This window comes from Balaenoptera borealis (assembly GCF_965194805.1).
Source record: "Balaenoptera borealis genome assembly, chromosome: 13".
Lineage (NCBI taxonomy): Eukaryota > Metazoa > Chordata > Mammalia > Artiodactyla > Balaenopteridae > Balaenoptera > Balaenoptera borealis.
In genome coordinates this window covers 7949845-7975953 of record NC_138870.1, presented here as the reverse complement: position 1 = coordinate 7975953, position 26109 = coordinate 7949845, and the positions used below count along the sequence as shown (strand labels likewise).

The 26109-nt window shown below is 39.4% G+C and overlaps 1 protein-coding gene and 1 long non-coding RNA gene across 5 annotated transcripts in view; one reads left to right on the top strand and one right to left on the bottom strand.

Annotated features, from left to right (window-relative positions):
• The window catches only part of GDF3 (growth differentiation factor 3), a 148900-nt gene extending 125634 nt beyond the window's left edge, over positions 1–23266 (bottom strand). For 2 of the 4 annotated variants that reach the window (XM_082349227.1, XM_082349229.1), the window contains exon 1: positions 23100–23266. The gene's annotated coding sequence lies outside the window, so the exon portion shown is untranslated. Of the gene's footprint in view, positions 1–15381; positions 15437–23099 lie in introns of all 4 variants that reach the window. The other 2 variants (XM_082349231.1, XM_082349230.1) reach the window with 2 other exon arrangements.
• Positions 23267–23336: 70 nt separating this feature from the next.
• LOC309608806 lies at positions 23337–25383 on the top strand. The gene is made up of 2 exons (XR_014233100.1): positions 23337–24188; positions 25105–25383. It is a non-coding gene; the product is annotated as an uncharacterized lncRNA (long non-coding RNA).
• The last annotated feature ends 726 nt before the right edge of the window (positions 25384–26109 follow it).

The following is a 26109-nucleotide window of genomic DNA, read 5'->3' as shown; positions in this document are numbered from 1 at the left end:
TGCCTGGGAAATTACTTTAATGCAAAGTAGCTCTACCTCCAAGTATAACTGCGTAGGAAGCTATTGAAGAGAAAACCTCACAGATCAAATTGAGATGCTAGAATCCTATTAAATGAATTAAACTCACACGGCACAAAGCACGGGGCAGGAGATGAGTCAGTCTAATGCACTTAGGGTCTCAAGAGGGATAGAAAGTGTAGCAATGTTCGTGTGACCCGTCTCTCGGATGCATGATGTGGTGACAGTGACTGAGGATGGAGGACGAGAATTTGAGATTGAATTAAGGCCACGGTTTTGCAGAAGGAATATAGCTGGACAGTCATGCGGCTTGCTCTATCTGGGACATTGAAAGCAGGTACTCCTGGCCACAAACATAGTTCTCCTTAGCTTGATGAGCAGCTGTGGAATTTATTTTCACAACTTAGGCAGAATACAAGTGGGGTTGGAATGGGTGTCACCAATGGATGGCCAATTTAAGAGCTATGGATGTTGGGTGCCTCTAGTACATAAGGATATTTAGTGCTGGAATAAATAAGAGTATTGGGTTCCTCTTGCTCCTCCCATTCTGTTCTGTGTTCTGTGCACATGTACATCTAAATCTCATGTCTTATTTAGCTATAGTTAATGTGCCATATAGGTTATGTAAATTTCATTTGTTTTCCATAGTCAAAGTGAACATTCTCAGACAATACAGTAAATGCACTTTACACCGATTTACACCGATTAGCCACACAATTCCTGTCCTCCTGCAACTCTTCCCTAATTCTTAGTTAGCCTCCCCCAGATCCTAGATATTATTTCTTAGGTGTCTTATCCATCCTCAGCCACTTAAACCAACAATCCATTCCCCAAACTGTAAGGCTTTGTGGATTCCTTCAGTGCTGTCTGATGAACCATTAAACACAAGTGTGCCAATTCCCACAGATTCCTTGATCAATTTCTACTTGATCAATTTCTATCTCGTTAAGTCAATAAAAATGGTTCCTTTTATCTATTGAGACTCTACCCTCTACAGATAAAAAGCCCTTAAGTATCTGCTATATCAGTCTTTGTCAGGATAAGAGAAAAATGATTTATTATTCTTAATTCCATGGATGGCTCTTTGCCTTTCCTTATGCTGTTTGCATCTTCCAAAAGAATAGTAAAAACTCGAGTTTCATCTTGGAGGAAAATACGTATAAAAGTATTTTACATTTATACAGACCTCTTTTATGTAGGAAAATAGTTAAAAATTTTATTTCATATGATCCTTAAGCTACCCTCTGAAGCTAACTACCATTTATATGTAAAAAACTGAACTTCCCTGGCGGTCCAGTGGTTAAGACTCTGCACTTCCAGTGCAGGGGCACAGGTTCCATCCCTGGTCCGGGAACTAAGATCCTGCAAGCCTTGCAGGAGGGGCAAAAAAAAAAAGGAAAAAAGAAACTAACATTCTGGAAACTTAAGTAACACATCCAGTGTTGTATTAGATATTATCTTAGTGGACTCCAACTAAGGTTTATAGCAACTATGTGCCCAGTACTGTGATAACTACTTAAATTTCATTCTCTCAATTAGTTTTCATAAAACAAGATGAGATATTCATTTTTTTTAACTTTTTATGGCATGTGATATTTTAAAATATATTTATTTTATTTACTTATTTTTGGCTGCGTTGGGTCTTTGCTGCTGCGCACGGGCTTTCTCTAGTTGCGGCGAGCGGGGGCTACTCTTCGTTGCGGCGCGCGTGCTTCTCATTGAGGTGGCTTCTCTTGTTGCGGAGCACAGGCTCTAGGCGCACGGGCTCAGTAGTTGTGGCTCGCAGGGTCTAGAGCACAGGCTCAGTAGTTGTGGTGCATGGGCTTAGTTGCTCTGAGGCATGCTGGATCTTCCTGGACCAGGGCTCGAACCCGTGTCCCCTGCATTGGCAGGCGAATTCTTAACCAGTGTGCCACCAGGGAAACCCAAGAATAGACATTTTTAACAAGTACCCTAGATAATACTCAAGCACAGTAAAATCAGAGAATCAGAGTCTACTGAAAAGAATTTGAATTCATTTTTACAACAAGAAAATCCTACCGGAGGAGGTTCCAGGCTGGTGAACATACGGAGGTGCTGGGAGGGTGATGTTCCTGGAGAGGGCATGGAAGCCCCACACCTCTCCCCCATACCTGGCCCTGTGCACCTCTTCCATCTGGCTGTCCCCGAGTTATATTCTTTGTAATAAACCAGTGATCAAGGTCACAATAAGTACATGGCTACAGTTCCTTCAGGAGGTGCACATATGCTCAACCAGGCATCCTCATTTTTAAATAAACCTGGGAAAATTTGGAAAATAGAATTTAAAAAAAACTTAAAAACCACTTTTGAGAAAATCATAATTATTTTAGCCAAAAGGAGGTAAATATAAAATAAATTGGATCAGTTTAGGTATGAAAAAAATCCTACTGGATTTCTGTAGCTAATTTTGCAAACTTTTACACTAGTTTGGCCAATCTATTGCAGTCATTCTTTTTTCAATGCTCAAGTTGTATTGTCTTAGGACAATGAAAGTTCCTTCAAGTTAGTTGCCTATGTACTTTTGTTGGGAGAACATTGGTCATATAGTTCATTTTTGGAGGGACAGTTGGCTGTTCTGGCCCATTTTACACATTCTCCTGGAATTGGCCATTTCTCCAAGGAGCCTTTGTTACTTTTACTGAGGAGTGATATTCAGAGACCAAAATTCTCATCACTGATGTTGCTTATGGTTACTCCGGTTCCCAAGAGAACTGCTGCTGTTATTGGCTTTCCATGCAGACAATTAAAAAGCCAGAAAAATTTCAGAAGCCTTTCAGCAAACTTTCCCTCACATATTATCCAGAATTGATATAAGCCCATGATTAAACTAACAATTTGACAAATGAGATCAGCATAATTGGTTTATATCAAATAAGATTCACCTCCTGATAAAAAGATGATGGCCTTTACAAAGGAAACAAAAGCAAAAATAAACAAATGGGACCTAATTAAACTTAAAAGCTTTTGCACAGCTTTTTCTGATGACTGCTGATTTTCAACAAAAGGAAAAGACAACCTACTGAATGGCAGAAAACACTTGCAACTTATTTGACCAATAAGGAGTTAATATCCAAAATAGATAAAAGCTCACACAACTCAATATCAAAAAAAAAAACAACAACCCAGTTAAAAAATGGGCAGAAGACCTGAACAGACATTTTTCCAAAGAAGGCATACAGATGGGGACTTCCCTGGTGGTCCAGTGGTTAAGAATCTGCCTTCCAGTGCATGGGACATGGGATCTGGTTGGGGAACTAAGATCCCCCATGCCACGGGGCAGCTAAGCCTGCGCACCGCAACTGGAGAGAAGCCCACACACCACACCTAAGACCCGAAGCAGCCAAAAATAAATAAATAATTTTTTTTTTTTTAAAGAAGGCATACAGATGGCCAACAGACACAATGAAAAGATGCCCAGCATCGTAATCATTAGAGAAATGCAAATCAAAACCACAATGAGATATCATGTCACACCTGTCAGAATGGCTACCATCAAAAAGACCACAAATAGGGACCTCCCTGGTGGTGCAGTGGTTAAGAATCCGCCTGTCAATGCAGGATCCCACATGCCACAGAGCAACTAAGCCCGTGTGCCAACAACTACTGAACAACTACTGAACAACAACAACTACTGAGCCTGTGCTCTAGACCCCGTGAGCCACAACTACTGAAGCCTGTGTGCCTAGAGCCTGTGCTCCGCAACAAGAGAAGCCACCGCAATGAGAAGCACGTGCACAACAACAAAGAGTAGTCCCCCCTCTCGCCACAACTAGAGAAAGCCCACGTGCAGCAACGAAGACCCAACGCAACCAAAAATAAATAAATAAAAATAAATAAATTTATTTAAAAAAAAAAGACCACAAATAACAAATGTTGGTGAGGACGTGGAGAAAAGGAGACCCTCCTACACTGTTGGTGGGAATGTAAATTGGTGCAGCCGCTATGGAAAACAGTATGGAGGTTCCTAAAAAAACTAAAAATAGAATTACCGTAAGATCCATCAATTCCACAGCTGGCATATATCTGAAGAAAATGAAAACACTAATTCAAAAAGATATATGCACCCCAATGTTCATAGCAGCATTATTTACAATAGCCAGGATACGGAAACAAACTAAGGATCCATCAACAGATGAATGGATAAAGAAGATGTGTGATTTATATATATGTGTGTGTGTGTGTATATACATATATATATATATATATATATATATATATATATATATATATATATAGGAATACTACTCAGCCATAAAAAAAGATAAAATTTTGCCATTTGGGACAACATATATGGACCTAGAGGGTATCATGTTTAGTGAAATAAGTCAGACAGAGAAAGACAAATACTGTATATTATCCTTTATATGTGGAATCTAAAAAATAAAACAAACAAATGAATATAACAAAACAGACTCACAGATATAGAGAACAAAGTAGTGGTTACCAGTGGGGAGAGGGAAGTGGGGAGGGGGAAGATAGGGATAGGGGATTAAGAAGTACAAGCTACTATTTATTGATATAAAATAAATAAGGGGACTTCCCTGGCAGTCCAGTGGTTAGGGGTCCACCCTTCCACTGCAGGGGGCACGGGTTGGATCTTTGGCCTGGGAGCTAAGATCCCACAAGCCGTACAGCACGGCCAGGAAAAAAAAAAAAAAGCTACAAGGACATATTGCACAGCACATGGGATATAGCCAATATTTTCTAATAACTATAAATGGAGTATATTTAAAAATTGTGAATCACTTTGTTGTACACTTGAAACTTATATAATATTGTAAATCAACTATACCTCAATTTAAAAAAAAGTCAGTGGCATTTAGGAGAGGTTAAACCAATTGGGTATGAGTGGAAAACCAACAGTTTCTGCTACATAGTAATGAGTGTAGAGCTGCTGCAGATACACAGTTGTAAAGTTAATTTTACAAGGTAGAGAGCCCATGAATACTACCAAATATATAAGGAAACTGCATATTTGACTGAGTTCACTTTAATAATATATTAAGTTTAAAAAGCAAGCCAAAAAATCATATGAATAATTTATTCTATTTGGATTTAAAAATACATGCCACAATATACCAAAAAAAATTCTGGTAGGTTACAAGTATATACCCAGAGTTTGCATTTCGGATGAGTGGATAAATGATGAATTATTTAGGACATAGAAATAATAATTGCTTTATAGAGTCCTGCTTCATTGTTTGGGTCACCTATATTTTAGATTTGGTGTACCACCCCAAGAAACAGTAGTAGGGATATTTTTTTAAGTTAATAATAAAAACTCTATATTAAAGAATTTCAATTAATTTACTAATAAAGGAATTTCTTATGACTTGATTTTTAAAACTTTCATAATTAAGACATCTCTGTTTTGAAATTTGAAAAGAAAAATCCATGTTTATTGCACAGTGTTAAAAAAAAAATTCTGAAGGATGTATAGTTTTTTTTTTTTTTAAATGCAATTTCTTCCATCATGTCTGTCTATTACCCCTCTCCAGCTCTCATGCACAAGTAACTTTAGAATTTGGTGTATATTGTAACTACAGATCTCTCTACATAAATGTGTGTGTGTGTTAGTAATTTCATATATTCTATCTCAATTGCTGAGACATTGATTATATTCAGATTATGAAACCAGTTCACAAAGGGAAAAAAACTTGGAATGTAATATCAGCTATTATGTATTGTATAAAAAAGTTTCACTTTATCAACTGGCTTATCCCAGGGGACAGCAAGTATTTGATATCAAGACTAAAATAAATTTAAAATGCATTAAGGTTTGCTGTGAGGATTTAATTAGGTAATCATCTGATATGTTTTTTTTCTGGCTCATAGAATATATGCAACAAATGTCAGTTATGTGCATGGAAATATAAAATATGAATACCCTTGAGCATTTCTAGGAATTTATGTAAGGCATTATTCAGACAACCACACAAAGATACTCACTGTAGCATTGCTGGTAATAGATTAGAAAAAAAAATGTTTAAGTCTAAATGTCCACCAATAGGACTTTGCTTAAACATGTCCTGACATATCCAAATACTGTAGTATTTATGCAGCCATAAAAAAAAAAAGAAAAGATGAGGCGGATTAAATGCATGGGGAAAAATTCCATTGCTTATTAAGGTAAAAAGGCAAATTATTTTACAAGTTAAGGTGATTCTATTTATGTAATATACAGACATAAATAAAATGTGGGAAAGATAGATATATACCAAAAAGCAGTGTTTATCTTTAGGAAGGAAAATTTTGAGGGCATTTTCACTTTCTATTACTGGAATCTTTTTAGAGCATATATTACCACGTAAAAATAATAAATATTTCTATTTGGGAAGAATAAAAGTAGCATCTATGGAAATAAATAATTACCAGTCAGTAAAAGTAACCTTTTTGAAATATGAAAATAGATCATGTATTTGTCTTATTACCTTTAGGGAAGGCTAGAATCCTGGAACTCTGGGTTTTGAACCACAGATTAGACAAGTCTGCTTTGGGCAAAGCCACCAAAGGCGGCATGAAGCTCACTTGGAGGGTCACACCTCCCCCCAGTGCCCTGGGCTCACCAATTTCCTGTTTTAGAACCTTGGGAAGTTTCCTTCTCCTCACCATATCTTCCAGGACAAGGGAATGGTTGCCTAGGCATGTTCAATTTCGTGTAGTTCAGATGGAAATCCATGTACAATGGTAATTAGATATACATAGATATGCCTGATAAACTGGCGGTGGGGGAAGGTCCTGAGCCCCAACAGTGTATATTGCAAAATGATCACCACAATGAGTCTAGTTACCATCCATCCCCATACGTAGGTACAAATTCTTTTTCTTGTAATGAGAACTTTTAAGGTCTACTCTCTTAGGCCAATGTTCTAAGCGCCAGAGATACAGCAGTGAAACCAGAAAAAAATATCTACAAAAATATTAGAACCAGGAAACTGTAGCAATTCTAAGCATTCACTATGTGTTCGCGACTGTATTTTATACCATCTCCAAGAAGATTACAATTTCAAATAATTTGACTCATTTTCATTCAACATCACACATCATATCCAGAATGTTTTTATAGTGAGAAAATATTATCACTTTTGGTAAGACTTTGTTACGTGAAGGAAGGTTATAAATTGTATAAAGCAGTTATTGATTATAGCACCCATTCTAAGATGGCCTAAACAAGTTGGTAGAAGGTAACCATAGTTCATAAAAGGAAATTGCCCATGTGCGAAAACCACTGAAATATTTGTCAAGAATAAAGGCTGTAGCCCAAATTTTTTGCATTGTTTCAGGGGAAAAAAGTAGGTGGACAGTCCTAAATTCCTGATCAATTAAGTGATTCTCTAGCTAGCAAAAAGAGTGGTCAACGAATTAACTTTTCTTTTACTTTCTTTGGGCTTAATGTGCTGTTCTTCTAACTTTGTGAGATCAGTTTCTCACCCTTTCATATTTTCTGATATATACGTTTAAAGTTATAAATTCCCTTAAAGCACAGCTTTTTAGCTGTAGCACACAAGTTTTGATACATTTTCATAGTCATTGTGTTCAAAATACTGCTACTGTAAATTCTCTGACCCATTTAAAAAAATTATCTCATTTTATAATTGGATTTTTAAAAATTTGAGTCTTGAGAGTTCTTTATATTTTCTAGATAGGAGTCCTCTGTCAGATATGTGATTTGCAAATATTTTCTCCCAGTCTTTGTCTTTTTAACCTTTAAATAGAAGCTTTCACAGAGCAAGTTTTTAACTCTGGTGAGATCTAATTTATCAGTTTTTCCTTTTATGTGTTGTGCCTTTGGTGTCGAGTTGATAATTTTTGAATTTTAATTTTCCTCCTATTATGTTAATATCTTTTTTTTCAGCTTGTTTTTTTAAATTGAAGTATAGTTGATTCACAATGTTGTTAGTTTCAGGTGTACAGCAAAGTGATTCAGACATATATATATATATATATAGACACACATATATATATACACATATATTCTTTTTCAGATTCTTTTCCCTTGTAGGTTATTACAAGATATTGAGTATAGTTCCCTGTGCTATACAGTAGATCCTTGTTGGTTATCTATTTTGTATATAGTAGTGTGTATATGTTAATCCCAAACTCCTAATTTATCCGTCCCCCCCTTTCCCCTTTGGTAACCATAAGTTTGTTTTCGAAGTCTGTGGGTTTGTTTCTGTTTTGTAAATAAGTTCATTTGTATCACTTTTTGTTCATTTGATATCATGATATTTGTCTTTCTCTGTCTGGCTTACTTCACTTTTAAGTCCATCCATGTTGCCGCAGGTGGTATTTCATTCATTTTTATGGCTGAGTAATATTCCATTGTATATATATCACATCTTCCTTATCTATTCATCTGTTGATGGACATTTAGGTTACTTCCATGTCTGGGTTATTATAAATTGTGCTGCAGTGTACATTGGGGTGCACATACCTTTTTGAATTATAGTTTTCTCTGGATATATGCCCAGGAGTGGGATCACTGAATCATATGGTAACTCTATTTTTAGTTTTTTAAGGAACCTCCATACTGTTCTCCATAGTGGCTGCACCAATTTAAATTCCCACCAACAGTGTAGAAGGGTTCCATTTTCTCCACACCCTCTCCAGCATTTGTTATCTGTAGACTTTTTGATGATGGCCATTCTGACTGCTGTGAGGTGATACCTCATTGTAGTTTGATTTGCATTTCTCTAATAATTAGTGATTAACATCTCACATTAGTATGATATGTTTGTCACAATTAATAAACCGATATTTCTAAATTATTATTAACTAAAGTCTACAGTTTAGTCAGATTTCCTTTGTTTTTACCGAATATCCTTTTTCTGTTGTAGGATCTTGTCCAGGATACAACATTACATTTAGTTGTCATGTGTCCTTAGGTTTCTCCTGTCTGTGACAGTTTCTCTGACTTTCTATATTTTTGATGACCTTGACAGTTTTGAGTACTAGTCAGTATTTTGTAGGATGCCTCTCTATTGAAATTTGTCTAGTGTTTTTCTCATGATTAGACTAGGATTATGGGTATTGGGGAAGAAGATCACAAAGACGAAATGCCAGTTTCATCACATTATATCAAGGATACAAACTACCAACTTGCTTATCACTGCTGATGTTGACCTTTGTCACCTGGCTAAGGTGGGCTTTGTCAAGTTTCTCCACTCTAAAGTTATTCTTTTTGCCCTTTTTTCCATATTGTACTTTTGGGAAGAAAGTCACTATGTGCAGTCCTCACATAAGGAATGGGGAGCTATGCTCCCCCTCTGTTTAAGGTCGAATACTGTCTCCTCCAAAATGCATGTCCACTCAGAACCTTTGATTATGATCTTATTTGGAAATGGGGTCTTTGCAGATGCAATGGTTAAGATGAGGTCATACTAGATTAGTGTGGGCCCTAATCCAATGATTAGTGTCTTTATAAGAAAACAGATACACAGAGACACACAGAGGGAAGAAGGCTGGAAGTAGAAGAAGATGTGAAGACGGAGGTAGAGAGTGAAGGGATGCATCTACAGGCCAAGGAATTTTAAGGATTGCCAGCAACAAGAAGCTCCTAGAAGAGCCTTCACAGAGAGCATGACCCTGCAGGTACTTTGATTTTGGACTTCTAGCCTACAAAATTGTGAGGGAATAAATTTCAGTTGTTGTTGCTTGGGGTTTTTTTTTTTGGCCACCCGCGCAGCATGTGGGATCTTAGTTCCCCGACCAGGGATCGAACCCGTGCCCCCTGCAGTGGAAGTGCGGAGTCCTAACCACTGGACTGCCAGGGAAGTCCCCAAATTTCAGTTGTTCTAAGCCACCCAATTTGTGGCAATTTTTTATGGCAGACCTAGGAAACGAATACTGTACACCTTCCTCTAGAATAGGATATCTACATAATTTATCTGGAATAATTCTGCACAGGAGAATAATCTCCCCTTTTTATTATTCAATCATTTATTTATATCAGTATGGACTGGACCATGGATTTTTTTTAGTTGAGGCATAATTTACATATAGTAAAATTTACCAATTAAAACACATTATAAAACTTTTTCTATGCTCACAAGGGCTACTGATTGAATTTTTCTTGTAATCTTTGTCAGGTTTTGTTATCAGAATTATGCTGGTGTCATAAAATAAGTTGGGAAGTCTTCCTTCCTCCTCTACTTTCTGAAAGAGCTTTTGCGAAATTAATATTATTTCTTCCTTAATCATTTGATTCATCCTTGAAATCATCTGGACCTGGAGATTATTGTGGAGAAATTTTTGCTGATTTATTTTTAAAATTTTATCTAAAAAGCTAATCAGATTTCCTATGTCATCTCACATCTGTTTTGGCAATTTGTGCCTTTCAAGAATTTTTTTCCGGGACTTCCCTGGTGTTCCAGTGTGTAAGATTCCGAGCTCCCAATGGGGTCCCGGGTTCGATCCCTGGTCGGGGAACTAGATCCTACATGCATGCCGCAACTAAGAGTTCCCATGACACTACTAAGAAGTCCTCCTGCCGCAACTAAACAGGCTGCAATGAAGATCCCACATGCTGCAACTAAGACCCAGCACAGCCAAAATAAATAAATAAATATTTTTTAAAAATAATTTTTTTCATTTCATCAAATTGTTGAGTTTTGGTATAAAGTTACTCATGCTAAGTATATATATATCTATATTACCCTTCTGATGTAACTAGGATATTCCATTTTAAAATTTCCAATATTGGTAAATTGTATTTTCTTTGTTTCATGTTCAGTCTTATTATTGATTTATCAATTTTATTAATCTTCAAATAACTAATTTTTTTTAAGACTTTTTTTTTTTTGGCCACACTGCGTTGTTGGAAGCCATCCAGACGCTGCAACACCATGACAAGGTCATGGGGCGCTCCAGTGCGGAACTGCAAGGCGGAACCACACGTGGAAGGTGGACTACACTCCTCGTAAAAGCAATACTTATAATTTCTATATATATAAATTTAAGTGTGGCAGGATTTGCCCCAAGGAAAAATCTTAGATTTCCTGACTTCCCCTTTGAGTACTGTTTGGCAAGGCCCGGTACCTAAAGAGGGACATTGGGAAACAGTGACTAAATCTGGACATAGGGAAATGTTTCTTTGGAAAACACCATCCTCCCTAGAGATATGGCCATATGAGGGTGTTTATGATGGTAATAATAATTTGTGGTTCAATATTAATGGTAGTTTAATGATATTTGATCAATTAACTGGTGAACAGATATGTTCTAGATTAGGGACAAATAGAAATGATTTGGAAAGTTATTCTTTAATAGATTATTGGGATCCTAATATTGTTTGTTGCTATATTAAATTGCCTTTGAGTAGCAATATTCAAAATAGAAATTGTAAAATATATTTTAGATATTTTTATGGCATTATAAAAAAGGAATGTCCATGTAGGAAAAGCTATGTGGGGGCTAAGGATATATAGAATATAAGGATATATTTAGACTTAGATGTTAAGGTTGGTTAACCACCAAGAATAATTCTTAGAACATGTGCTGTACGTAATGGTAACCTTGGAATTTATCTTATGAGAAAATCTAGAAACTAAAAGGTATGGTTTACGTAATCTTTTAAGGAAATCTTTGTGGGTTCAAAATGATTCATTCTTTCGACTCAAAACAATAATATTACAATGTATGTTAATGATTTATGTAATTCTACTGTAATCTATATATGAGTATATGAAATAAAGAAAGCACGAGATGGTGCTATTTTTTTACTTGGCTGAGTCCACGAGTCTCAGTCTCCTTCCTGTTGTTCATCGCCGACGCTGTCCATCCTTTTGGGGTATCCTGGATCCTGTTGGAGCTGGACTCCGACACTGCGTGGCTTGTGGGATCTTAGTTCCCCGACCAGGGATCGAATCCAGGCCCACGGCAGTGAAAGCACTGAGTCTTAACCACTGGACTGCCAGGGAATACCCAGAACTAATTTTTGACTTTGTTAATATTTTTCTCTAGCCTGTCTGCTTTCTATTTCATTGATTTCTGCTGTCTTATTATGTTCTTTCTTCTACTAACTTTGGGTTTAATTTGCTTGTTTCTTTTTCAGTTTGGTAAGGATAAAATGAATATAATTGATTTTAAATCTTTCTTTTTTAATATTATTTAAAGCTATAAATTTCTCTCAAAGCACTGATTTACCTGCATCCCACAAATTTTGATATATTGGTTTTTTTAAAATTATTTATTTATTTATTTATTTATTTGTGGCTGTGTTGGGTCTTCGTTTCTGTGCGAGGGCTTTCTCTAGTTGCGGCAAGTGGGGACACTCTTCATCGCGGTGCGTGGGCCTCTCACTATCGCGGCCTCTCTTGTTGCGGAGCACAGGCTCCAGACGCGCAGGCTCAGTAATTGTGGCTCACGGGCCCAGTTGCTCCCCGGCATGTGGAATCTTCCCAGACCAGGGCTCGAACCCATGTCCCCTGCATTGGCAGGCAGATTCTCAACCACTGCGCCACCAGGGAAGCCCGATATATTGTATTTTTAATCAACCATTTGGAAATACTTTCCGGTTTTCCTTGTGATCTTTTTTTTTAACCCACGGATTGTTTATTTACAAGCCTGTTTTTAATTTCCAAGTATTTTGTGGTTTTCCAGTCATAATGTCATTATTGATTTCTACTTCAAATCTGTCGTGGCCAGATAATATATTCTGTAAGATCTGTGCTTTGAAATTTCTCGAGACCTGTTTCATAGCCCAGCATATTGTTTATCTTGGTGAATGTTCTTTGTGCACTTGAAAATAACGGTAATTCTTCAGTCACTGGGTGTAACATTCTATAAATGCAGCTTGGATAAAGGTGGTTGGTAATGTTATTCAAATAGACTATATATTTGCTGATTTTTTGAGTAGCTGCTCTATCTGTTACAGACAGGTGTAAATATTTTTTACTTGTTTATTTCTCTCTTTAGTTCTGTGCATTTTTACTTCATGTATTCTTAAATAGTTTTCGACTCAAGCTCATTGGATCTAAGACCTAGATATTAGGTCTTCCTGATGTATTGTTTCATTGTGTCCTTTCTTTAAAATCATTTTATTATCCTGTCTTTTTTTTTTTTTTTTTTTGGCTGCGCGGCGCAGCTTGCAGGATCTTAGTTCCCCAACCAGGGATTGAAACTGGGCCCTGAGCAGTGAAAGTGCGGAGTCCTAATCACTGGACTACCAGGGAATTCCCTATCACTCTCTTTCAATACTACTTTTCTTGAAGTATATTTTATCTGATATCCTCTCATTCTATTTTGAACCTATGACAATCCAATTTTCAACGACATCATTCCACCAAAACTGTTCCTGTCGAGATCACTAACAATCTCCATATTGCTAAATCCAATGGCAATTCTCAGTCCTTATCTTACTAGGCTCTAAGGAAGGACTCAGCCTTTCCATAATAAAAATAACTCTAAGTCACGTATTAAGATAAAAATTCAATTAATAGAAAACATGCTTACTGTCTAACTCCCTTGGACAAACGTTGTATAATACCTTTATAGTTTTTCTATATTATACTCTTCTTTGTTCTTCTAAAGTGTTATTCCGGGACTTCCCTGGTGGTGTAGTGGTTAGGACTCTGAGCTTTCACTGCCGAGGGCCCAGCTTCAATCCCTGGTCAAGGAACTAGGATTTCATAAACCTCATGGAGTGACCAAAAATAAATAAAGTGTTGTTCCTTTTGTTTTCAAATGTATATTTGACCTCTTTTATAATATGTGTTATCAGTACCTCTTTCACATGTATGTTATCAGTAGACCTTTCCAATAACCTTTTTGGAGTTTACTAATTTATGATAAGGTCTACCTTTTCCTTACCTGCTAAATATTAAATGTCTCATCTTCCACACTGATGAAGCCCCTCTTTTTCTATCTACTATTGCCTAATGATAGGTGTGCCTCACCTTGGAGTGGGTCTTTGGTGTATTCATGTATATAAAGGAGAGCCTATAATTTTAATTTAAAAGCTGGGGTGCTGGTACCTAGGTCCTACCTGTTAAGCATTTTATTTACTTCCTATACTATAGTTTCCATAAATGACAGTGTTTTACTTCTACTAGAAAACTGGCACATTCTTGGACGAATCTAGAGCAACACAGCTCCTGAGACCAGTGGAGGTGGGCTTCCAGGATCTGACCTAGTGTGTATATGGTATAATCCCTTGGTGCCCTATTTCCTTCAGGTGCCAAGGAAACTCCATTTTTCTGAGCTGTTTTCAGAAAGATACTGCTGTTTTCCGGTAAGGATCATAAACTGACCCTGTCTGTCTGTTTACCCATCTGCATGTAGCTTCTTTGTTACTGCTTCTTACTTGGACCCCAGAAGATTTCAGTCTACTATTTTTGGACCTAGAATACATCTACTTTGTATTTATTATTATTATTATTATTATTATTTTTTTTTTTTTTTAATATTCAAACAGAAAGTCACAAAAATTATAATCATCCTCATCCGTTCACTCAGTCCCATGTAATTATTTTTTTTTTCATCTTGATCTTTTGTTAGCACTTATACGAATTCATCAGTTTTCCATTAGAGTTCTGAAAATGCTTATTCATTCAGTTTAGCAGTATAGTCGGTTACCAGAAACCTGTACTTGTCAGAGTCTACTTTGTATTAATACGGCTTATCCCAAGGGTCAGGATGGGGGCCCACTCCTACTTAGTTCACTGTAAACTATTATGTTTTTCTTTCTGCAAATTTGGAATTGGTATACCAGAAAAAAAATTGGTGTTTTTCTTTTTTTCTTGGTTTATTCTGGCAAGTTTTCCAACATTAATGTAAAGCTCTAATCAAATTTCAACCACCCTCAGGGCTCTGATGAGGTAGAATGGAAACTATGACACTAAGCAAGGATGTAGTAATTTAGAAACAAAATGTGCTTTGAGTCATTATATGCTTCTAATTATCATGAGTATCCTGTAAACTGCAAGTTAATGAACTGTGGAGTGCAACCCACAGGAAATCCTCCTTGAGCCCAGGAAGATTCCAGCAGTTCACCTTTAACACCTAGAGGGTACATTGTAGTCTTATTTTCAAGGACTCACTTCTATTCCAAGTTCTTTTTCAGAATGAGCACAGGCTGCAGTAGGTTATTTTCTTGTCTGTCTTCTCTAACAGAAAATGGCCTCAAATGATTGGTAAACTCCTGCAGAGCAGGGCATTGTATGCCACTGTTTACCCAGGATCATGCTTAGTGCTAGACAGAAAAGCATGCATAGACATCTGTGATAAGGAAAAGAATGAAAAGAAATAGAAATGAAGAGAAAAAGAAAGACAAAGGCAAGAAAGCAGTCTAATAAGTGGCAGGGGGTCTCAGCAAGAATGAACCTCCCAGTCAGAACTAGACACAACTTATCTACAGAGATAAGAGGTGAATGTTTGGGTCCAGGGAGTCAGGATCCTTCTGGGAGTACAGGCAAATTTTTGAGTTTGTGCAGGTATGTTTTTCTCAGTAGAGTCCAAAACTTTTATCAGATTCTCAAAAAGTTCGACTAATACAGAATATAAGCTGTTTTCAGAATCAGTGGTTACCAACCCCTGACTCTTCCCCTCCCCATCCCACCTCTATGACTGCAGTGATGATTTCACAAGTGTATACATCATGGATGTATAAATTACTGAACTGTACACTTTATGCGCAGTTTGTGGTATGTCAATTAAACCTCAATACAGCTGGTTTTTATTTTTTTCATAAATTTATTTATTTTTTTGGCTGCGTTGGGTCTTTGTTGCTGCGCGTGGGCTTTCTCTAGTTGCGGCGAGCAGGGACTACTCTTTGTTGCGGTGCACGGGCTTCTCATTGCAGTGGCTTCTCTTGTTGCGGAGCACAGGCTCTAGGCACACGGGCTTCAGTAGTTGTGGCACGTGGGCTCAGTAGTTGTGGCGCACAGGCTTAGTTGCTCCGTGGCATGTGGGATCTTCCCGGACCAGGGCTTGAACCCGTGTTCCCTGCATTAGGCAGGTGGATTCTTAACCACTGCATCACCAGGGAAGTCCCTATCCACTCTTTTTTAGATTCTTTTCCCATATAGGCCATCACAGAGTATTGAGTAGAGTTCCCTGTGCTATACAGTAGGTCCTTATTAGTTATCTATTTTATATATAGTAGCCATTCCATACACTTTTTAAAAAAATATTTATTTGTTTATTTATTTGGCTGTACCAGGTCTTAGTTGTGGCACACAGGATCTTTGTTGTGGAATCTCTCGTTTCGGCATGCAGGATCTAGTTCCCTGACCAGGAATCGAACCCAGGCCCTCTGCATTGGGAATGCTGAGTCTCAACCACTGGACCACCAGGGAAGTCCCTCCATACACTTCTAAGGTTAATGTATCAGGAGTTGCCAAGACCACCCCCAAGCTCAATGATTCACTAGGAAGACTCATAGGACTCAGCATAGAGTAGTACTCACAGCTAAGATTTATTATAAAGCAAAATCAGCAAAGGGTTTGTGGGGCAAAGCCTGGAAACTGGGTGCAAGCTTCCCCGAGTCCTCTCCCAGGGCAGTCATGGGTATACTTCATTCTCCCAGCGATGACTTGTGACAACATGTGTGAAACACTGTCTACCAGGGAAGCTCATTGGAGACTCAGCTCCCTTGCCCCTTCCACACAGTTATTTCTGCCTTACTCTATTGGCCAAGTCAAGTCATATGGCTGAACCTAAAGTTAAGGGGAAGCATATCTCTCCCTTTTAGTAGAAGGAACTTGTCTTTGTTCATTTGGGCTGCTAAAACAAAAATACCAAACTGGGTGGCTTATGAACAGCAGAAATTTATTTCTCACAGTGCTGGAGGCTGGGACTTCCAAGATCAAGTCACCAGCAGGTTCAGTGTCTGGTGAGAGCCTGCTTCCTGGTTCATGGACTGCCATCTTTTTGCAGTAATCTTACATGGTGGAAGGGGCAAGGGAGCTTTCTTGTGGGGCTTTTATAAGTGCACTAATCCCATTCATGAGAGCTCTGCCTACATGACCTAATCATCTCCCAAAGGCCCCACCTCCTAATACCATCACCTTGGGGGTTAGGATTGCAGTATATTAATTCTGGGGGACACAAACATTCAGACCATAACAGAACTACAAAAACCACTTGGTAGAGAGCATGGAATTGGGTGTGGGGTGGGGTGGGTGAAGAATAGGGGCCATACATATTCCACTTTCTCACACAAAGTCAAACTGTTTTCTAAAGTGGTGGTACAACTTTACACTCTTACTAGCAGTAAAGACAGTCCCCATTTTGCATTCTTGCCTGCAGTTGATATTTACAGACATTCAAAGGTCTGCCAGTCTGGTAGGCACAAATAACAAAAGAAAAACATGGATGAATTGGACTTAATCAAAAATTTAAAACTTTTATAAACTATCTTAACTGCTGTGGTCTGTGTTTGTGTCCCCCCAATTCATATGTTGAAATCCTAATGACCAATGTGATGGTATTAGTTGCTGGGGGCCTTTGGGAGCTGATCAGGTCATGAGGGTGGAGCTCTCATGAAAGAGATTAGTGCACTTCTAAAAGCTCCATAAGAAAGCTTCCTTGCCCCTTCTGCCATGAAAGAATACAACGAGAAGACTGCAACCCAGAAGGTGGCCCTCATCCAAACAAGCAGGCACACCGAGCTTGGGCTTCAGTCTCCAGACCAAAACTGTGAGAAATAAATTTCTGCCATTCATAAGCTATCCAGGCTACAGTATTCTGTTAAAGCAGTCCAAAAGGACTAAGATATTAACCATTTTTGAATGTACAGTTCAGTGGAGTTTATTCACATTGTTGTGAAGAAGCAGATATCCAGAACTTTTTCATCTTGCAAATATGAAGCTCTATACCCATTAAACAACTCTTGTTTCCCCTTCCCCCAGCCCCAGGTAACCAGCATTCTCCTTTATGTTTCTATGAGTTTGACTGCTTTAATTTGTTTTTCTTTTTTTAAAAAAAAATTTGGGACTTCCCTGGTAGTCCAGTGGTTAATACTCCGTGCTCCCAATGCAGGGGCCCCAGGTTCCATCCCTGGTCAGGGTACTAGATGCTGCATGCCACAAGGAAGATCCCACATGCAGGAACGACGATCTCGCACGCAGCAATGACGATCCCGCATGCCGCAACTAAGACCCAGTGCAGCCAAATACATAAATAAATTTTTAAAAATATTAAAAAAAAATTTTTTTTTGGCTGTGCCATGCAGCATGTGGGATGTTAGTTCCCCAACCAGGGATCAAACCCACATCCCCTGCATTGGAAGTGAGGAGTCTTAACACTGGACAGCCAGGGAAGCCCTGAGTTTGACTGCTTTAAATACCTCATGCAAACAGAATTATACAGTACTTTTCTTCTTGTGACTGGCTTATCTCACTTAGCAGAATGGCCTCAAGATTCATCCATGCAATGGGATATGCAGGATTTCCTTCCTTTTGCAGCCTGAATAATATTCGCTTGGATGTGGGGCTTCCCTGGTGGCGCAGTGGTTAAGAATCCGCCTGCCAATGCAGGGGACACGGGTTCGAGCCCTGGTCCAGGAAGATCCCACATGCCGCAGAGCAACTAAGCCCATGTGCCACGACTACTGAGCCTGAGCTCTAGAGCCACAACTACTGAGCCCATGTGCCACAACTACTGAAGCCCGCATGCCTAGAGCCCGTGCACCGCAACGAAGAGTAGCCCCCGCTCACCACAACTAGAGAAAGCCCGCACATAGCAACAAAGACCCAATGCAGCCAAAAATAAATAAATTTTAAAAATTAAAAAAAAATTCTCTTGGATGCATATTGTACACTGTGTTTATCCATTCATCCATTGCTGGACACTTGGGTTGCTTCCACTTCTTGGCTATTGTGAATAGTGCTGCTATGAACATGGGTATGCAAATATCTCAAGACCCTGCTTTCAGTTCTTTTGGTCATATAGCCAGAAGTGGGATTGTTGGATCATATAGTGCTCCACATTTAATTTTTTGAGGAAACTCCATAGTATTTTTCATACTGGTTATACCATTTTACAAGCCCACCAACAAAATTTAAAACTTTTGTATTTCAAAGGACACTATCAAGAAAGTGAAAAGAGGGAATTCCCTGGCAGTCCAGTGGTTAAGACTCCACACTTTCACTGCTGAGGAACAGGGTTTGATCCCCAGTCAGGGAACTAAGATCCCACAAGCCACAGTGTGGCCAAAAAAAAAAAGTGCAAAGACAATCTACAGAATGGGATTCACAAATCATATATTTGACAAGAGACTCATCCAGACTATATAAAGAACTCAATAAAAATAATAAATAAAAAATAAAGAATAGCCAAAGCAATCTTGAGAAAGAAAAATGGAGCTGGAGGAATCAGACTCCCTGACTTCAGACTATATTACAAAGCTACAGTAATCAAGACAGTATGGTACTGGCACAGAAAAAGAAATATAGATCAATGGAACACGATAGAAAGCCCAGAGATAAACCCACGCACATATGGTCACCTTATCTTTGACAAAGGAGGCAAGAATATACAGGGGAGAAAAGACAGCCTCTTCAATAAGTGGTGCTGGGAAAACTGGACAGCTACATGTAAAAGAATGAAATTAGAACAGTCCCTAACACCATACACAAAAATAAATTCAAAATGGATTAAAGACCTAAATGTAAGGCCAGACACCATCAAACTCTTAGAGGAAAACATAGGCAGAACACTCTATGACATAAATCACAGCAAGATCCTTTTTGACCCACCTCCTAGAGAAATGGAAATAAAAGCAAAAATAAACAAATGGGACCTAATGAAACTTAAAACCTTTTTCATAGCAAAGGAAACCATAAACAAGACGAAAAGACAACCCTCAGAATGGGAGAAAATATTTGCAAATGAAGCAACTGACAAAGGATTAATCTCCAAAATTTACAAGCAGCTCAATATTAAAAAAACAAACAACCCAATCCAAAAATGGGCAGAAGACCTAAATAGACATTTCTCCAAAGAAGATATACAGATTGCCAACAGACACATGAAAGGATGCTCAACATCATTAATTATTAGAGAAATGCAAATCAAAACTACAATGAGATATCATCTCACACCGGTCAGAATGGCCATCATCAAAAAATCTACAAACAATAAATGCTGGAGAGGGTGTGGAGAAAAGGGAACACTCTTGCACTGTTGGTGGGAATGTAAATTGATACAGCCACTATGGAGAACAGTATGGACGTTCCTTAAAAAACTAAAAATAGAACTACCATATGACCCAGCAATCCCACTACTGGGCATATACCCTGAGAAAACCATAATTCAAAAAGAGTCATGTACCACAATGTTCATTGCAGCTCTATTTACAATAGCCAGGACATGGAAGCAACCGAAGTGTCCATCAACAGATGAATGGCTAAAGAAGATGTGGCACATATATACAATGGAATATTACTCAGCCATAAAACAAAACGAAACTGAGTTATTTGTAGTGAGGTGGATGGACCTAGAGACTGTCATACTGAGTGAAGTAAGTCAGAAAGAGAAAAACAAATACCGTATGCTAACACATATATATGGAATCTAAAAAAAACAAAAAAAAAATGGTCATGAAGAACCTAGGAGCAAGACGGGAATAAAGATGCAGACCTACTAGAGAATGGACTTGAGGATACGGGGAGGGGGAAGGGTAAGCTGGGACAAAGTGAGAGAGTGGCATGGACGTATATACACTACCAAACGTAAAATAGATAGCTAGTAGGAAGCAGCTGCATAGCACAGGGAGATCAGCTCGGTGCTTTGTGACCAGCTAGAGGGGTGGGATAGGGAGGGTGGGAGGGAGGGAGGTGCAAGAGGGAAGAGATATGGGGACATATGTATATGTATAACTGATTCACTTTGTTATAAAGCAGAAACTAACACACCATTGTAAAGCAATTATACTCCAACAAAGATGTTAAAATAAATAAATAAATAAATAAATAAATAAATAAATAAATAAAAACTCAAGTAACCCAATTAAAACAGAAGCAAAGGACTTGAATAGACATTTCACCAAAGAAGATATACAAATGGCCAATAAGCCCATAAAAAAGATGTTCAACAGCATTAGTCATTAAGGAAATGCAAATCAAAACCACTTTGAGATATCATTTCACACCCACTAGGATGCATAAAATCAAAAAGTCAGATATTAACAAGTGTTGTTCAGAATGCAGAGAAATCAAATCCCTCACACACAGGACAAAAATATCTACCCATTCAATTATGTTGAATATCTGCATAATATTCTATTACAGGATGTTCCAAAATTTAGTTTTACCAGTTTCCTATCAGGACATTTAGTTTTTTATATGACTACTTATACTCTTATTTTCCTTTTTGTTTTAATCTTTTTATTACACAGATTTATTTTTACATAATTTATATATGATAAGGTTCACCCATTGAAAGTGTACAATTCAATAATTTTTAGCATTTATACAGAGTTGTGGAACCAGATTATTAGATGAATAATCTAATTTTAGAGTGTTTCCATCACCCTAAAAAGAAACTTTGTACCCATTAGAAGTCATTTTTAATCTCTGTGTCCCCATCCCCCTTTGTTTTCCTCCCCTTAGTTCTAGGTCACCACTAAAGGTACCGTCTTTCTCTCTATAGATTTGCCTGTTCTGGAAATTTCATACAAATTGAGTCATATATTATGTGGTCTTTTGTGACTGGCTTTATACACATATGGTTTCAAGGGTCATCTATATTACAGCATGTATCAGTACTTCATTCCTTCTTGTGACTAAGTACTATTGCATTGTACGGATATACCACATTTGGTTTTCCGTTTATCTGTCAATGGATATATGGGTTGCTTCCAGTTTGGGGTTACTGTGAATTATGCTGCAACAAACATGTGTGAACAAGTTTTTGTGTGGACAAGTTTTCACCTTTCATGGGTAATATATCTAGGAGTGGAAATGCTGGGTCATATGGTAACTATTTTCTCTATAAACTCTACTTATTTTGTCTTGTTTCTTCTCCAAAACACATCTTTTTCAAAATATTCCTCCTCTGATATATACAAATGGTACACAGATAAGGAAATACAAAGACCGAAAAAATGCTCAATCTCGTAATAAAAATGCAGATTTAAAATACAGGACTCGGGCTTCCCTGGTGGCACAGTGGTTAAGAATCCACCTGCCAATGCAGGGGACACGGGGTCGAGCCCTGGTCCAGGAAGATCCCACATGCCACAGAGCAACTAAGCCCGTGCGCCACAACTACTGAGCCTGCGCTCCAGAGTCCGTAAGCCACAACTACTGAGCCCACAAGCCGCAACTACTGAAGCCCACGCGACTAGGGCCTGTGCTCCCAACAAGAAAAGCCACCGCAATGAGGAGCCCGCGCACTGCAACGAAGACCCAACGCAGCTAAAAATAAATAAATAAATAAATAAATAAATAAAATAATAAATTTAAATAAAATAAAATACAGGACTCCTTTCTCACTTCAGGTTAATAAAGATGAAACGGGGGGCTTCCCTGTTGGCACAGTGGTTGAGAGTCTGCCTGCTAATGCAGGAGACACGGGTTCGAGCCCTGGTCTGGGAAGATCCCACATGCCGCGGGGCAACTAGGCCCGAGCGCCACAGTTAGTGAGCCTGCGCGTCTGGAGCCTGTGCTCCGCAACAAGAGAGGCCGCGATGAAGAGTGGCCCCCACTTGCCGCAGCTGGAGAAAGCCCTCGCACAGAAACGAAGACCCAACACAGCCATAAATAAATAAATTAATTAATTAATTTTTAAAAAACGCAAATGAGTTAAAAAAAAAAAGATGAAACGTTTCATAATAAAACGTTTTAGTAAAAGTGTATAAAAACTGGTACCCTTGTACCTTATTGGGTATTTAACTTTAGTCCACTTCTTGAGCATATAGTCAAGAGACAGGGTGCCAGTTCCAGTTCTGACGATTCATTCAATTTTTTTAAAAGTGATATTTGAATTTAATCTCTGAAACCTATCCCAACTCAGATGACTTAGTCATATCAATTAAGTCACAAAGCCTAGAGCAATCCAGAAAGGGTAGTTAAATTCTCTTCAGAAATTCTCTTCAGAATAAGAAAGGCGGGAAATACCTGCCTTTGAAGGTCTGCACTTCGCCAAGCGTGTCCTGCGTTTCAGCCGGAAAGGGCTTCAGCCGCACGGAAACTAGCGGGTTGCTGGTGCCGCCCGAGCCTGCGCGGCGAAGCCTCGCGGGAGACCTGGCGCCTCCGAAGCCCCGCCTCCTGCCGGGTCCGCGGTTTGGTCCAGAGCCCGCCCAGCCTCCCGTAACTGCGGGGCGGGGGCGGGCGCAGGCCCTGGGCCACCATTGGGGCTGGAGCGGTGGGAGTGGAGGGAGGAGGGACGGCCGGCAGGACCTGCGGTTTCAGCGGTGCCGCGCCACCGTGGCCCGCCCGGATCACGGACAGATGTTACTAGATTCGTTGGTGCCACTCTGGGACTTGACATCCAAGAGGGCGGCGCTGTGAAGACCTAGAGCGTAGAGCCAGAGCGGGCCGGCTCAGGCCTCACCTGGACCCTCGACCCAGACATCATCCCGCAGCTCAGAGGCCCCAGGCTCAGAGGGGCTCTCTCTGCCTCTCCCCTTGTCTCACTTGCTGGGTCCTGGGCAGGGGCCTCCAGCGCAACCTCAGCTGGAGCCAGCCAGTTGGAACCTTGGCCAAATTTCTGAAGCAAACACTTTTGGGACCCCTCACCTCCCCACCTCCTAAAATGGCACTTTGCAACTTGAATTGTATCTGAAGTCCAGGTGGCTCTGGGAGTTGGGGAAGGAGACCCTGTCAACCAAGGACCACTTCAGCCAGCCATCTAACATTAATTGTGCCAGTTATCAATTTACTGCCTCAGCTCCAAATTCGTCCTTCAAGACCTGTCTCGTGGGACTTCCCTGGTGGCTCAATGGTTAAGAATCTGTTTGCCAATGTAGGAGACACGGGTTCGAGCCCTGGTCCGGGAAGATCCCACATGCGGTAGAGCAACTAAGCCCGTGCACCACAACTATTGAAGCCCGCGTGCCTAGAGCCCTTGCTCCGCAGCAAGAGAAGCCACCGTGATGAGAAGCCCGCGCACCACAGCAAAGAGTAGCCCCTGCTCTCTGCAACTAGAGAAAGCACGTGTGCAGCAACAAAGACCCAACACAGCCAAAAAAGAAGACGTGTCTTGTGGTAATGCTTGGAATTCTATTTATTTATTTATTTATTTATTTATTTATTTAGGCTGCGTTCTTTTGCCTTCAACACTCTTGATTTTCTTGATTTTCCAGCTCTGGCCTGTGCAATCTAGTAAATTCCTCTGCTAGCCAGTAGATTGCAACTATGCCTTTTCCAGTGAGATCTGAACCTCAGCTTTGGGGAGGTGGCCTCCCAAAGTTGTCCTTCCTTGGATATTCTCCCTCAGCCCTAGGATACCATATTGCGTTCTCTTCCATCTTTTTTAACTTGTTCTTATCATAGCCTGATTTTTTTTTTTTTTTTAATTAAACTTTCCCTGTTTAAGTCAATGTGTGGTTTTGGTCTTCTTCTTTATGTTTTTAGTTGTCGAAGTTTCGGTATTCTGATAGGAGCCAGACTGATATACTTAATAAAAATCAATTATATGTCAGGCAGTGTTCTAGGCATAACAAGACAAGGTACTTGCTTTTATGGAGCTTATCCTCTGCAGAGATTAACTAAACCCTAATCCACAAAGTAGACTCAGCCATACAAAATTCTGAGGCAGAATATTCCAAGCACAAGAGGATAAATGTCAAGAACCTAAATGATCAATGAACTTGATGTACATGAGAACTAGAAAGACCAGTGGGGCTAAACTTCAGTGAGCAAAGAAAGTAACAAGAGCAAATCCTTTGAAGAAGCAAACCCTTTAGGCAAGGGAAGCAGAATTTAGTGTCAGGACAGTTATGAGAATGAATGAAAGCAGATACAAAAAACTACACCAGGGTAATAAGAATAAACTGGGATATATGGTCACCCAGTTTATAGGCCACAGCAAAGGAGTCTGGATTCTTTTTTTTTTTTTTTTCTTTTTTGATTTTTTTTTATTACTCAAAAATCTCCATTTTGGGCTTCCCTGGTGGTGCAGTGGTTGAGAATCTGCCTGCCAATGCAGGGGACACGGGTTCGAGCCCTGGTTTGGGAAGATCCCACATGCCGCGGAGTATCTAGGCCCGTGAGCCACAATTACTGAGCCTGCGCATCTGGAGCCTGTGCTCCGCAACAAGAGAGGCCGCGATAGTGAGAGGCCCGTGCACCGCGATGAAGAGTGGCCCCCGCTTGCCACAACTGGAGAAAGCCCTTGCACAGAAACAAAGACCCAACACAGCCATAAGTAAATAAATTAAAAAAAAAAAAAAAAAAAAAACTCCATTTTTATTTCATTTATTTATTTATTTTTATTTTTTTGGCCGCACCGTGTGGCTGGTGGGATATGTTCCCCAACCAGGGATCAAACCCAGGCCTCTGCAATGAAAGTGCCTAATCCTAACCACTAGACCACCGGGGAATTCCACCCCCAACAACAAAAATCTCCATTTTAAAATTTAGCTTTCTTTTCTTTTGCCTTCAACACTCTGTTCTTTTGCCTTCAACACTCTTGATTTTCTGCTCCTCAATAAAGAAAGCATGCTTGATCCTGTCATGGACACATTAGCTCCCATGGACCCACCATAGGTCCTGCTGACATGCTTTTTCGTTTTAGACAACCTCATAAAAACTTTAGGTCTCACAGCACGAACCCCTCAAAGTCAGCCTGGGCACACACTATATGTAGATTTTGGGGTTCCAGATGGCCTAGTTTTGTTAGAGGCTGTTGTAGGACAGCCTAGGACGTACATCAAACACTGGGCCATTCTGCATACCTCTAGATACCATCCCCTGGATACTATCTTAAGTGGAAATTGGAAGGCTTTGAGCAGGGAGTGACACGATCTGATTTTAAAAGATCACTCTGATCATGTGAAGAATGAATTATAAGGAAGCAAAGGTGGAAAAAGGGAGCTAAGGCAACCACAATTTTGGAGAATACGGTGCACTCACTGGGGCTCTTTCAGGACAGCCAGGGTATTTCATCCTTTCATCCCCTCTGACA